At 46.9% G+C, this 13,020-nt stretch overlaps 1 pseudogene; it reads left to right on the top strand.

Annotated features, from left to right (window-relative positions):
* The first annotated feature begins 9,131 nt into the window (after positions 1-9,131).
* LOC109768461 (L-type lectin-domain containing receptor kinase SIT2-like) lies at positions 9,132-11,889 on the top strand (annotated as a pseudogene).
* The last annotated feature ends 1,131 nt before the right edge of the window (positions 11,890-13,020 follow it).

The following is a 13,020-nucleotide window of genomic DNA, read 5'->3' as shown; positions in this document are numbered from 1 at the left end:
GGACTACAGATTAAGCGAAGATTGGCTAAGGACGAGGTGACGATGCGCGTGGGAAATGGTTCCAAAGTCGATGTGATCGCGGTCGGCACGCTACCTCTACATCTACCTTCGGGATTAGTTTTAGACCTAAATAATTGTTATTTGGTGCCAGCGTTGAGCATGAACATTATATCTGGATCTTGTTTGATGCGAGACGGTTATTCATTTAAATCAGAGAATAATGGTTGTTCTATTTATATGAGTAATATCTTTTATGGTCATGCACCCTTGAAGAGTGGTCTATTTTTGTTGAATCTCGATAGTACTGATACACATATTCATAATATTGAAACCAAAAGATGCAGAGTTGATAATGATAGTGCAACTGATTTGTGGCACTATCGTTTGGGTCATATCGGTGTAAAGCGCATGAAGAAACTCCATACTGATGGACTTTTGGAACCACTTGATTATGAATCACTTGGTACTTGCGAACCGTGCCTCATGGGCAAGATGACTAAAATGCCGTTCTCCGGAACTATGGAGCGAGCAACTGATTTGTTGGAAATCATACATACTGATGTATGTGGTCCAATGAATGTTGAGGCTCGCGGCGGGTATCGTTATTTTCTCACCTTCACAGATGATTTGAGCAGATATGGGTATATCTACTTGATGAAGCATAAGTCTGAAACATTTGAAAAGTTTAAGGAATTTCAGAGTGAAGTGGAAAATCATCTTAACAAGAAAATAAAGTTTCTACGATCTGATCGTGGAGGAGAATATTTGAGTTACGAGTTTGGTCTTCATTTGAAACAATGCAGAATAGTTTCGCAACTCACGCCACCCAGTACACCACAGCGTAATGGTGTGTCCGAACGTCGTAATCGTACTTTACTAGATATGGTGCGATCTATGATGTCTCTTACTGATTTACCGTAATCGTTTTGGGGTTATGCTCTAGGGACTGCTGCATTCACGTTAAATAGGGCACCATCTAAATCCATTGAGACGACGCCTTATGAACTGTGGTTTGGCAAGAAACCAAAGTTGTCGTTTCTTAAAGTTTGGGGCTGCGATGCTTATGTGAAAAAGCTTCAACCTGATAAGCTCGAACCCTAATCGGAGAAATGTGTCTTCATAGGATACCCAAAAGAGACTGTTGGGTACACCTTCTATCATAGATCCGAAGGCAAGACTTTTGTTGCTAAGTTTGGATCCTTTCTAGAGAAGGGGTTTCTCTCGAAAGAAGTGAGTGGGAGGAAAGTAGAACTTGATGAGATAACTGTATCTACTCCCTTATTGGAAAGTAGTTCATCACAGAAATCTGTTCCTGTGACTCCTACACCAATTAGTGAGGAAGTTAATGATGATGATCATGAAACTTCAGATCAAGTTGTTACTGAAACTTGTAGGTCAACCAGAGTAAGATCCGCACCAGAGTGGTACGGTAATCCTGTTCTGGAGGTTATGTTACTAGACCATGACGAACCTACGAACTATGAAGAAGCGATGGTGAGCCCAGATTCCGAAAAATGGCTGAGGCCATGAAATCTGAGATGGAATCCATGTATGAGAACAAAGTGTGGACTTTGGTTGACTTGCCCGATGATCGGCAAGCAATTGAGAATAAATGGATCTTCAAGAAGAAGACTAACGCTGACGGTAATGTTACTGTCTATAAAGCTCGACTTGTTGCAAAAGGTTTTTGACAAGTTCAAGGGATTGACTACGATGAGACTTTCTCACCCGTAGCGATGCTTAAGTCTGTCCGAATCATGTTAGCAATTGCCGCATTTTATGATTATGAAATTTGGCAAATGGATGTCAAAACTGCATTCCTGAATGGATTTCTAGAAGAAGAGTTGTATATGATGCAACCGGAAGGTTTTATCGATCCAAAGGGAGCTAACAAAGTGTGCAAGCTCCAGCGATCCATTTATGGACTGGTGCAAGCCTCTCGGAGTTGGAATAAACGTTTTGATAGTGTGATCAAAGCATATGGTTTTATACAGACTTTTGGAGAAGCCTGTATTTACAAAAAAGTGAGTGGGAGCTCTGTAGCATTTCTGATATTATATGTGGATGGCATATTATTGATCGGAAATGATATAGAATTTCTGGATAGCATAAAGGGATATTTGAACAAGAGTTTTTCAATGAAAGACCTCGGTGAAGCTGCTTATATATTGGGCATCAAGATCTATAGAGATAGATCAAGATGCTTAATTGGACTTTCACAAAGCACATACCTTGACAAAGTTTTGAAGGAGTTCAAAATGGATCAAGCAAAGAAATGGTTCTTGCCTGTGTTACAAGGTGTGAAGTTGAGTAAGACTCAATGCCTGACCACTGCAGAAGATAGAGAAAAGATGAAAGATGTTCCCTATGCTTCAGCCATAGGCTGTATCATGTATGCAATGCTGTGTACCAGACCTGATGTGTGCCTTGCTATTAGTTTAGCAGGGAGGTACCAAAGTAATCCAGGAGTGGATCACTGGACAGCGGTCAAGAACATCCTGAAATACCTGAAAAGGACTAAGGATATGTTTCTTGTTTATGGAGGTGACAAAGAGTTCGTCATAAACGGTTACGTCGATGCAAGCTTTGACACTGATCCGGACGATTCTAAATCGCAAACCGGATACGTGTTTATATTGAACGGTGGAGCTGTTAGTTGGACAAGTTCTAAACAAAGCGTCGTGGTGGGATCTACGTGTGAAGCGGAGTACATAGTTGCTTCAGAAGCAGCAAATGAAGGAGTCTGGATGAAGGAGTTCATATCCGATCTAGGTGTCATACCTAGTGCATCGGGTCCAATGAAAATCTTTTGTGACAATACTGGTGCAATTGCCTTGGCAAAGGAATCCAGATTTCACAAGAGAACCAAGCACATCAAGAGACGCTTCAACTCCATCAGGGATCAAGTCCAGGTGGGAGACATAGAAATCTGCAAGATACATACGGATCTGAATGTTGCAGACCCGTTGACTAAGCCTCTTCCATGAACAAAACATGATCAGCACCAAGGCTCCATGGGTGTTAAAATCATTACTGTGTAATCTAGATTATTGACTCTAGTGCAAGTGGGAGACTGAAGGAAATATGCCCTAGTGGTAATAATAAAGTTATTATTTATTTCCTTATATCATGATAAATGTTTACTATTCATGCTAGAATTGTATTAACCAGAAACATAATACTTGTGTGAATACATAGACAAACAGAGTGTCACTAGTATGCCTCTACTTGACTAGCTCGTTAATCAAAGATGGTTATGTTTCCTAGCCATTGACATGAGTTGTCATTTGATTAACGGGATCACATCATTAGGAGAATGATGTGATTGACTTGACCCATTCCGTTAGCTTAGCACACGACCGTTTAGTATTCTGCTATTGCTTTCTTCATGACTTATACATGTTCCTATGACTATGAGATTATGCAACTCCCGTTTACCGGAGGAACACTTTGTGTGCTACCAAACGTCACAACGTAACTAGGTGATTATAAAGGTGCTCTACAGGTGTCTCCAAAGGTACTTGTTGGGTTGGCGTATTTCGAGATTAGGATTTGTCACTCCGATTGTCGGAGAGGTATCTCTGGGCCCACTCGGTAATGCACATTACTATAAGCCTTGCAAGCATTGCAACTAATGAGTTAGTCGCGGGATGATGTATTACGGAACGAGTAAAGAGACTTGTCAGTAACGAGATTAAACTAGGTATTGAGATACCGACGATCGAATCTCGGGCAAGTAACATACCGGTGACAAAGGGAACAAACGTATGTTGTTATGCGGTTTGACCGATAAAGATATTCGTAGAATATGTAGGAGCCAATATGAGCATCCAGGTTCCACTATTGGTTATTGACCGGAGATGTGTCTCGGTCATGTCTACATAGTTCTCTAACCCGTAGGGTCCGCACGCTTAAAGTTCGATGATGGTTATATTATGAGTTTATGTATTTTGATGTACCTAAGGTAGTTCGGAGTCCCGGATGTGATCACGGACATGACGAGGAGACTCGAAATGGTCGAGACATGAAGATCGATATATTGGACGACTATATTTGACACCGGAATAGTTCCGGGTGAGATCGGGATAATACCGGAGCTCCGGGAGGTTATCGGAACCCCCCGGGAGGTATATGGGCCTTAATGGGCTTTAGTCGAAAGGAGGGGAAAGGGGCAAGGGAGGGGGCGCCCCCCAAGCCCAATCCGAATTGGGAAGGGGGCCGGCCCCCCTTTCCTTCCTCCCTCCTCCCTCTTCCTTCCCTCTCCCTCTCCAAATAGGAAAAGGAGGAGTCCTACTCCCGGTGGGAGTAGGACTCCCCCCTTGGGCGCGCCACCTCTCCCTGGCCGGCCCCCTCCTCCACTCCTTTATATACGGGGGCAGGAAGGCACCCCATAGACACACAATTGATCTCTTGATCTCTTAGCCGTGTGCGGTGCCCCCCTCCACCATAATCCACCTCGATAATATCGTAGCGGTGCTTAGGCGAAGCCCTGCGTCGGTAGAACATCATCATCGTCACCATGTCGTCGTGCTGACGAAACTCTCCCTCAACACTCGGCTGGATCGGAGCTCGAGGGACGTCATCGAGTTGAACGTGTGCAGAACTCGGAGGTGCCGTGCGTTAGGTACTTGGATCGGTCGGATCCTGAAGACGGACGACTACTTCCTCTACGTTGTGTCAACGCTTCCGCTGTCGGTCGACGAGGGTACGTGGACACACTCTCCCCTCTCATTGCTATGCATCACCATGATCTTGCGTGTGCGTAGGAATTTTTTTGAAATTACTACGTTCCCCAACAACCATAGCATGGAAGAACCCCCTTCAACACTTTCCAGCCAAAGTGTTTGATCTTCCCTGGTAGTCGCAGTTTCCAAAGATCTTTCCAAACTCCATTTAATGAGGCACTACTTGGGCTAGTCCGATTCAAGTGCTGTCCGAATTGATGCTCAAATTCAACATGGTATGCCGAACGCACGGAAAAGGTCCCAGTCTTTGTATGTTGTCAAGCTACAAAATCTTCAACGACCTCCACATGAAGAGGAATTTGTAGAATTCTATGCACAACGATTGGAAAAAGGACGCTGTGAATAAGTGCCTCATCCCATTGTCCTGTGTGGGGGTCAATTATCTCTTTCACTTTTGTTAGCATAATACCCCCTAGGGGTAATAGGCTTTCTGTTCATACTAGTGGGTATCCACGGGTCATCCCAAATGTTAATGTGTGAACCAGAACCCACACGCCATATGCATCCCCTTCTGAAAGTTTGAATACTAGCTACAATACTCTGCCAAGTGAACGAAGAACCTTTCTTGAGGCCGATTTCACAATATCTCCATTGGGATAATATTTTGCCCTCAGAACTCGTGCACACAAAGAATCGGGATTTTGGAGTAGTCGCCAACACTGCTTTGCTAACATAGCAAGATTAAAGTTGTGAAGGTATCTAAACCCCATGCCACCTTTTTTCTTCGGTACACACATTTTCCACCAGGCGAACCAATGCATTTTTTTCTTCTCCTCTCCATCACCCCACCAAAACCTAGAAATTTCATCGGTGATCGATTTACATATACCTTTAGGTAACTTGAACACAGACATAGCATATGATGAAATCGCCTGTGCTACTAATTTCAGAAGAATTTCTTTACCTTGTATTGAGAGGATTTTTTCTTTCCATCCCTTGAGCCTCTGGCATACCCTGAAAATAAATCACTACGATCAACACCAACCATAGTTGGTAGACCGAGGTATTTGTCTGACAGGGCTTCAGTTAATATGTCCAAAATTCCACAGACAATTTCTCTGTCGTTAACTCTCGTATTTGTGCTGAAAAAGATACTTGACTTTGGAGTACTCACCGCTGTCCTGAGCTAGCACAATACGTGTCAAGAACCCTCTTAAGAGTGTTTGCATTATGGTTAGAGGCTTTCATCATAACCAAGGAATCATCTGCAAATAAGAGATGAGAGATAGACGGGGCATCCCTGCATACCTTTATACCTTCAATACCTCCCGTTTCCTCCTCAAAATATAGCATGCTCGACATCCCCTCAGAACAAATCAAGAACAGATAAGGGGACAGAGGGTCCCCCTGTCTCAAGCCCCTGGTTGGTATGAATTCCTCCGTTTCAGTGTCATTGAATCTGATTCTATAGCTTACCGAGGAAACACACTCCATGATAAGTTCTATCCATTGGGTATGGAATCCCAACTTAATCATCATCTATCGTAGAAAACCCCATTCTACCCTATCATAAACTTTTAGCATATCCAACTTAACTGCGCAGATTCCATTAGAGCCATGGGTTTTCTTTTTTATTGAATGGAAACACTCATACGCTACTAGCACATTATCAGTGATTAATCTGCCTGGTACAAAGGCACTCTGGGTGGGGGAAATTACCTCAGGCAGGATTTTCTTCAGTTTGTTGGCTAGCATCTTCAAAATTATTTTGTAAAACACATTACATAAACTGATGGGTCTGAACTGGGTTATTACCTCCGGGCTGTCCACTTTTGGGATTAGCACCACATTTGTGGAATTCCACCCATCCGGAATCTTCTTATTGTTGATTGCATCAAGCACTTTCTTGGTAAGTTCATCACCTACAATATGCCAGAACCGTTTAAACAAAATCGCATGGAGCACGTCCGGTCCCGGGGCCTTCAAATCGCCTATCTGGAAAAGAGCTTTCTTTACTTCATCTGTTGTCTAAGGTGCAATCAAAAGTGTGTTCATTTGCGGTGTAACCACTGGCTTGACAGTGGATAATAAGCCGTCATCAATCAACCCTGCGTCAGTATTAAAGAGACTCTGAAAGCAATCAAAAATCAAGGGCTTGAGGTTATTACCCTCAACCCAATCATTATTAATATTTTTCAGCTTCTTGATCAAATTACGGCGTCTACGGGTCGAAGCAAACTGGTTAAAAAAATTGGTGTTCCGGGCACCGCGACGCAACCAATTCGCATGACCACGCTTGCCAATATATCTCCTCCTGCTCTAGAAGATTCTCTATCAACATCGAGAGATCCTGCTGTTTTGCCTTCACCTCTGAACTATATGGCTCTCTCATGAGCATATCTAGCTCCCACTGAGCTGAACTCCAACTCGGAGGCACTGACACGCGGATAGTTGACCGTGCTCCTGTTCAGAAATCGCAGGCACCGTAGCGTGCGGTCCTTTAATTTACGCCCCCGATGATACGAGAGGTCGAGAGCCATGCTTCTTCAGCCTCAGTACACCTACAGCTCGGCACTCTAAACTTGCCTTAAACACCCAGATGGATGACCGGGTCAGTGGTCGGTCAAAAAAGAAAAAACAGATCTAGATAGATATCTCAAACGGGTCTCCAACATCCGGGTTTATTCTTCATATTCAGCCCAAATATAAGGCGGACATAGGAAGGCCCGGGCGTGTTCGTCACGCCGGACTGACGGTCGGGTCTCACACGAAAACACATATATTACTCTTCAAGGCGGTGTGAAAACCTGTTAAATAGTACCCAAGAGCATCTCCAACAGCAACCCGTAAATTTTCTCCCACGTTCGTCGACGAACAGGGGAGACTAGTCCACGGACACGGATATGGGAGCCAACTATCCAACGTTGTCCGCATACATTTCAAACAACTTTTCGACAAACCGGACAAAGTTCATGCAAACACGGTGGATTTTCATATAAACCGGACGAGATTCATGCAAACACACCGGATTTTCATTACATTTCAAACATTTAGATAAAAAACCGACCTATCGTACGGCGGCGGCCGGCCGTCGTCAGCTTCATTTCTATTCCGCGTTGGCGACCACCTCCTCCATCCGCCGTCTCCATGAACGGTGGCCGTAAGACTCTTGAAGTGAAGGTGCAGTCTCCGACGAGGAAGTGTAGAACACGGGAGACAGACCGGTCCACACGAGACACAAGGCCCCGCCGCCTCCCGGGCCTAACTCATTCTCGGAGGAGTCTGCGACCTGTCCGTCACCGGTGGACGTGAGCACCACGACCGAAATGGTGGCGCTGGCGATGTCGTCGTCCAACCGGGCCGTTCAATAGTTCGTCGGCAGCGCGTAAGAGGCGTTGTTCTCGTTCACGATTGCCTGTACCTGTGCCACCGCAGCTTGCGGCGGCCGCTTCTTGGCGAGCGGCGACTTGAGTTCGAACGGCCTCGTAGATTGCACGCTTCTCCGCAACAAAGTTGGCGTTCGCCGCAACAATGGCCGCCACGACCTCCTCGTTCGCGCACTCGCCGTCGATCTGGCCCTCCACCAGCCGATGCTGCTATAGGAGGAACAAGTTGTACCATTGTTTCACCTGCGCCTGCTGGAATTCCGACATAGGCACTGGCGTAGGCTGCTCCTCCGTCATGGCGGCGTTGTAGTGTGCATGCACCTGCTCTATGGTGAAGCCGGCATGCACATGAGTGCGCTTCTGTGCGGTGTCATTGGAGCAAGTATCTATCATGGGGTCATCATCGTCGAAGACCTCGGGCGAGCTGGCCAGCATGCCGGCCTCGATCCGCCTGGCAGCGGCAAGGGCAGCCAACTCGTGCTTCATCTCCATCAAAAGGCTATCCCACAGAGCATTGCCGCCTGCAGTAATGGCAGATGTGGTGCAAGGAAGGAGGCTGTGGAACAACTTCTATTGTGGTGTGCAGTAAGTCGGGTGTGGCCGCCTTTAAATAGAGGATTTCAGTGAGGCCAGACGTCCGAGTGAATCATATGCGCGGCATCGGAGTGGGTTTCTCGACCGGCGAGCTTGGTTATGGCGGCATACGGACGGATGGGGCATTGAACGAGCCTGGTAGATATACGCCCCGTCCTGTCAAGTAACGCGTCTCCGGCATTGAACATGCTTGGACACCGGGGACGCATCTGCTCTGTGGTCGGCTTTAATGGGGAACGACTGCTCTACAGTGACATGAATGTGGGCCACTGGCGCCAGGTGAGAACACGCGTGAGCGAGGTGGGGTGGATGGATGGGTCAGGTTAGAAGCGGGCGTGGCTTTTGTCCGGACGCCGGCAAAGCCCACCCACGCTTGTCTCCAGTTTATGAAAGAAAGTGTGTTTAAATCGTGTTGGATGGCACAATACGTCGGGACCGCACGATTCGAACGGTTGCGGCCGGTTCAAAGATCAGCATTGGAAATGTCCTAACCCCCCATATTACTTTTCAAGATGCCTGCATTGCTAAGTGAAGACTCAAGAACGACGACTTGAGTTGAGACCTGTGGCTGCTCGGCATGGCCGGTCGACTCACGTCTCTTAGAAAACGATTGCATTCAGCCACATGTGGTGTGTAGACACTGCAGTTATTTTTGGACAGCAGGGAAGGGAGCACCGTTTCCATGCATTTCAATTTCAGTCGGTAGACGTACAACTCGCTGCATGGTTCCCAGAATTTTCCTCGCCCCAACTCGGAAGCTCTGATAAGGGGGTGAAAGTTCGCTTCACCGCACTACCTACCGTTCAGAAATCCCAAGCACCAAATTTCAAAAAAAAGAAAAAAAGAAATCCCAAGCACCATAGCCAAGGACAACAAGACCGGCGAGCGGCCCCTCTGCGCCATGCTTCTTCTCGAGCCTTACCACTTGGTCGCTCTGCTCCTGCTCCTCGTCCCTGCCGGTCGTTGCCTCGCGGCCACCGCCGGTGGCGGCGGCGATGACAGTCGGCAGTTCATCTTGCTGGCGGCGGCGATGACGGGCGCGAACCTGACGCTCGACGGCGCGAGCAGAGTTATGCCTAACGGCCTCCTCTTGCTGACCGATGGCAGAAAGCTGAAAGGCCATGGCGTCCACCCATTCCCGCTGCCGTTCCGCACCGCGTCGAATGCCACCGGCTCCGTGCGGCCTTTCTCGACCACCTTCGTCTTCGCCATCTCCAGTCAATACGACGACGTGAGCAGCGACGGCATCGCCTTCTTCGTGGCCGCGTCCAGGGAGGTGCTCTCCACTGCGTCGCCAGGCCAGTTCCTGGGCCTCCTCAACGAAGACAATATTGGCAACCGGAGCGCCCGCATCTTCGCCGTGGAGCTAGACACGTTCAAAGATGACGAGCTCCGTGACATCAACAACAACCATGTCGGCGTCGACGTTGATAGCCTCGTATCAATCGATTCCACCAACGCCGGGTACTATGATGACGGCACCGGGATGTTCCAGAACCTAAGTCTGATAAGCCAGAAGCCCATGCAGGTGTGGGTGGACTACGACAGCAGGGCCACGGAGATCACCGTGACCATGGCTCCGTTGGGCGTGGTCAGGCCCAAGAAGCCCCTCCTGCGGACCACCGTCGACCTCTCGGGGGTGGTGCAGAACACCGCGTACGTCGGGTTCTCTTCGGCAACGAACTTCTTTCCAACACGACACGTCGTCCTCGGCTGGAGCTTCGCATTGGATGAGCCGGCCCCTGCATTGAACATCTCAATGTTGCCGGCCTTGCCATCGACATCGACCTCGACCTACATGACACGGTGGTCCATATGGCCAATGATGATCGCCTTAGCATCGGTGACGCTGGTTTCGGTAAGCATCCTAATCTACATATGTGTAAGACGGCAGCGTCTCAAGTACTCTGAGGTGCGTGAGGACTGGGAGGCCCCCTTTGGCTCGAACCGATTTTCTTACAAGGACTTGTTTCATGCGACCAAAGGGTTCAGTGACAAGAACCTACTTGGAAGGGGAGGTTTTGGAAGTGTCTATAGGGGTGTGCTTCGCAAGACTGGCATGAAGGTCGCCGTGAAGAGGATGTCACACGATTCAAGGCAAGGAGTAAGGGAGTTCATTGCTAAGGTGGTGAGTATTGGTCGTCTTCGACACTGAAATATCAGCAATTGTTGGGCTACTGCAGGCGTAAGGGGGAGCTTCTCCTAGTATATGACTACATGGAAAATGGTAGTCTTGACAAGTACCTACACACAAGAAATGGCCCAACTCTATGTTGGTCCCAGAGGTATTCGATCATCAAAGGTGTGGCGTCAAGTTTGTTGTATCTACATGAGGATTGGGAGCAAGTCGTCATCCATAGAGATGTAAAGGCAAGCAATGTGCTCTTGGATGGTAAGATGAATGGAAGGTTGGGCGATTTTGGTCTTGCAAGGATATACGACCACGAAACCGCCGCTGAAACCACCCATGTGGCTGGCACCATGGGGTATCTTGCGCCAGAACTCTCGCGCACCGGGAGGCCAACACCATTCTCTGATGTATATGCATTTGGCGTGTTTCTCCTAGAGGTCACGTCTGGACGAAGGCCAATCTTCATCGATGAGCAAAACAACCGGGTATTGTTGGTTGAGTGGGTGCTTGAGCACCACCACAATGGTTCTATCCTCGACACAGTAGATCCACGACTCGGAGGGGAATTCAACGCGGATGAGGTAACTATCGTGCTCAAACTGGGTTTGCTATGCACGCACCCATCACCCAATGCACGACCTATCATGCGAAAGGTCATGCAATACCTCGACCATAGTCAACCGCCTCCTAATTTATCACCGACCTACATAAGCTACGTCATGATGGCACAAATGCAAAATGAAGGGTTTGATTCACACAACATCCCGTGTTCTCAGCATGCAATGAGTGTTGCCACTTTGTCGGGTGAGTCTTCGGCGACAATTTTACGAGAGGGAAGGTGAAGCATGTATGTAATTGACCCCCCCCCCCCCCCCCCCCCCCCACTCCCTTTCTCCCTCTCGGTTGATTTGATGAAAGAGGTAGGTTGTATTAAGAAGCTATGCTCTGTTGTTCGACTGCTACGTCCCGCGTGTCGGAACTGGCCGATTTCCATTATTTGTATGTTGACTAATCAATGTATGTATAAGTACAAGTCGTTAAGAAAGATTTCATGCACAGGTTTGAAGGTTGGAGTGTACAAGTACTCTGACAAGTCATTGATCAGCTTGATGACATGCTACTGTGTCCACCAAATGAATCGATAACAATAGATTGCGTTTTCAGGAATAGATTGATTGAAGTTCAAGAGTGTGCATGTACATGCATGCTTCGACTGGATCGCGGTGTGAACTAACAGCGAGAGGATGACTAGATTGTTGTCGTGATCGAGGCTCGGGGCACTGGGTTTGGGCCTACCTGATCTTTGTCCGGTGGCATGCTTTTTTGAACATGTAGCATTTGTTGTGTTGTTGCCTTTGAGGAATTGGATCGTTGCCATTTGGATGCTTGGAATCACGAGTCAGGGGTAAGTTAAGCTTATTTTCCTCGAAAAACATTACCATAGCAAATTGGCAATATTCTTTGTGTTATTTCAGCTTATCTTCATCACAAAACTTTACCACTATCGAAAAATCCTTAGTAGCTTGTAAGATTCATGGTATGCAGAGGTTGTTGCGGCATAAAGAATGCACGTACGGTGAGTGGTGAGTGTACGGTTCCACGGGCGAGCTATGCAACGTGTAGTACAAAACCGTAAGAGCATGTACAGCCGCACACCCCAAATCGGCCTCAAACATCCGAACAGCCGGCCCGGTCACGAAAATTCGACGCAAAAGGCCTCAAACGAGTGTCAGACGTCTGAGCTGACCCGCACTCCTCATATCCAGCCCAAATATGGGACGGGTATGGGGGCGTCCAGGGGCGCCCCTATGTCTCGCTTTAAACGAGACAGGGGGAAGCCTCACGGCGGGGCTGCCCTAGATGGGCCGGCTAATCCGCACGGGAGGCCATAGCCTGTTTTTTTTTTCTGTTTTCTGTTCTTGTTTTTTGCTTTATTTTTTACTTTTCTTTATACTTTAAAAATGTTGAACAAATATTTGAAAAATGTTGAACAAGTATTAGAAAATGTTCACTAAATATTTGAAAATGTTGAACAAGTATTTGAAAAATGTTGAACAAGTATTTGAAACGTGTTGAATAATTAATAAGAAATGTTCAAGGATTATTTGAAAATGTTGAAAAAGTATTTAAAAATATTGACAGAGTATTTAAAAATGTTGAATAAGTTCTAAAAAATGCTAAATAAGTATTTGAAAAATGTCGAACGAGTATTTGAAAAATGTTG

This window comes from Aegilops tauschii, chromosome 2 (genome assembly GCF_002575655.3).
Source record: "Aegilops tauschii subsp. strangulata cultivar AL8/78 chromosome 2, Aet v6.0, whole genome shotgun sequence".
Taxonomy (NCBI): Eukaryota; Viridiplantae; Streptophyta; class Magnoliopsida; order Poales; family Poaceae; genus Aegilops; species Aegilops tauschii.
The sequence above is the reverse complement of the archived record's forward strand: the minus strand, read 5'-3'. Positions and strand labels throughout refer to the sequence as shown.